The 2,806-nt window shown below is 30.6% G+C and overlaps 1 long non-coding RNA gene across 1 annotated transcript; it reads right to left on the reverse strand.

The window, feature by feature from the left end:
* Positions 1–1,378: 1,378 nt before the first annotated feature.
* On the reverse strand, positions 1,379–2,806 carry LOC106399548. Its single transcript, XR_001280047.3, has 2 exons — positions 1,914–2,806; positions 1,379–1,826 (listed from the first exon to the last, which is right to left on the reverse strand). It is a non-coding gene; the product is annotated as an uncharacterized LOC106399548 (long non-coding RNA).

Below are 2,806 nucleotides of genomic sequence, written 5' to 3' on the forward strand. Positions count from 1 at the left end.
TAAGTCAAGTGATTCACGTTTTCGTAAAAATAAAATTCAAGTTCATTATTGGGCTGTACTCGTCCGTAATAAGCTACGTTAAATATGATGTATTTTTAGGTTCATTTAATGACATTAAGTTTAAATTTCATTAAGGAAAACTCATTAATTTAACAAGAAAAGACAATCATTAAAATAGGTAGGTTCATTTAATGACATTAAATTTAAATTTGATTAAAGAAAACTCATTAATTTAACTGGAAAATACAAGCATTAAAATAGGTAGTTTAATTTAACTCTCGGTGGCATGGAAGTGTAAATAAGTTAGAAAACTTGAGGGTATTTTTTAATGGTTACTTCTCTTTTAATAATATAGATATATAAGTTCAATAAACTTTATAAATTTTATTTGTATTAAATGTTTTAGCATATTTTAATATTTAATCGTAATATGTATATAGAATCTAAAGTTATTTGTTGTTATTTTAAATAAATGTAAAATATTTTATCCCTAAACAGATATAAATACATGAGAAATTCTTGGGTTCACTCCCTAGGGTGAACCTCTAGATTCACCAACCAATAGTGTTTGAGTATTTGATATTTGATATCTTTTAAAAAAAGAAACAAAATTGAATTTCCAAATAAGATTATATTTTTAAAATAAAACAATAAAAATACATAAAAATAGTTACAAAAAATAAATAAATAAATATTGATAAACTTTTAGCAAAATACTAAATCCTATATACTAAATCCTAAACTCCAAACCCTAAATTATAAACCTTAAATCTTGGATAAACCGTAAACCATTAGAAAATTTTAAACCCTAAATCATACATTAAAAATTAAATCTTAATAACACTAAAACCTAAACCCTAATCACTAAACCCTAAACCCTTGGATAAACCCTGAACTCTTGGATAAATCATAAACACTAAATCAAAAATATTTAAAATTAAACCCTAGAGTTTATGATTTATCCAAGGGTTCAGAGTGTACCCAAGGGTTTAGGGTTTACCCAAGGGTTTAGGGTTTAGTGATTAGGATTTAGGGTTTAGTGTTAGTAAAATTTAGTTTTTAATGTATGATTTAGGGTTTAAGATTTTCCAACGGTTTAGAGTTTATCCAAAGTTTAAGGTTTAACGTTTAGGGTTTAGGATTTAGGGTATAGAGTTTAGTATTTTGCTGAAGATTTAACAATATTAATTAATTTAATTTTTGTAACTATTTTTATGTATTTTTATTATTTTATTTTAAAAATATAATCTAATTTGGATATTCAATTTTATTTCTTTTTTTAAAAGATATCAAATATCAAATACTCAACCATTATTGGTTGGTGAACCTAGAGGTTCACCCTAGGGGGTGAACCCAAATAATTTCTCTAAATACATAATTAACCAATTAAAAACCATGAATCTTATAAAAAATATACGCTAATCATAAAAATGTAAATAAATATAACAGTGCAATTGTCTTTTTTTGCTAAAATTTTAAATTGACTATCAACAATAAAAGTTACAGGCCTTTGAAATTTATGTTTTCAATAATGAACACAATCAATCGACGAAACAGAGCATTTTCGACTATGTGTGTGTCCAAGCCAACGTTGCATCATATCCTATAGAAAGATGGCCGTTGGCATCGCAGAGAAGAGATCATGTTCTTGATGGTCTTATCACTAATACGAACCATGTGGCCTGCGCTCTGGGGGTGACCATGGTGCTGTATACTTTTCCTCTCCCACCATAAGCTATAGATGGTGGTTTGAAGACCAAGTTTCAAGAGACAAGTATCAATCTCCTTACGGCGAGAGGCAAGTATAGTTGTCAACAGTATAAAACCTTCAAAAATCATTATATTAATTAATTAGTTAAATTTTAAAATAAGGCGTATAAATACACAAAGCCACATCAGTTAGTATTACCTACCATCACCCCCTTCGTCTCTCAGTGAATAGCCACATCGCTGCGGGCTTTCCCGTTTCAAGCCCGGTTCCGAACAAACTCATCCCGCAAGGCCTGTTATTTTGCGGGTTGTGAAGGTCCGCGGTCCAGTACATCAATTGCCATCCCTAGATAGGAGCTTCAAGATTCTTAATATTTTTCATTTTATGGGTTTTGTGTTCTCCATTATCCTCTCAACAATTTTGACGTTAAAAAAAAAAACAATTTTGACGTCCACACAAAAAAGATCTGATGATTTTGATGTTTCGGTGTGTTATCCTGTTATTACCAGATTAACGAACGAAATATGAATAAAAATGCAATTTTCGGATCCAAGAACAACACATAGGCCCATAAGTCTTAGTTATGCAATTGCTCATAAAGCCCCAACGTTGGTCCAATGTCAATTGATCAATTTCATCTTGCAACTGTTTGACTCTTGAGTCTTGATCATCAATTACGTTATTCCTCTATACTTTTGGGTTATATAATTTAAAGTATGGGTTATTCGTCTCATATCTTGACAGCTTTATTTTGTTAGAAGTAATCATAAGTTTAAACTTCAAAATGCTAATCCTACCCACGAATATTTTTTTGTCCCAGTGGTCCCCAAATATTTGATGAACTTTAATGTAGCGCGTTAGCTTAACCACTAAACGTTTTTACGCAAACATATCTATCTTTGTTATAAATCATATTGTGGATGTCCATAACCGGCCCATACTTAGAGATAGAGAGAGTCGGCGGCCATGAGAGAGAGAGAGAGAGAGTCGGCGCCTAGAGAGAGAGTCGGCCAAACCCTAGTTTCCTTTTATCTCTTGGTTTATGATTTGTACTATTTCCATATTTGTATTTCCTTTCTCTAGTCTTTCATTTAT

The sequence above is a fragment of the Brassica napus genome, chromosome C2 (assembly GCF_020379485.1).
Source record: "Brassica napus cultivar Da-Ae chromosome C2, Da-Ae, whole genome shotgun sequence".
Taxonomy (NCBI): domain Eukaryota; kingdom Viridiplantae; phylum Streptophyta; class Magnoliopsida; order Brassicales; family Brassicaceae; genus Brassica; species Brassica napus.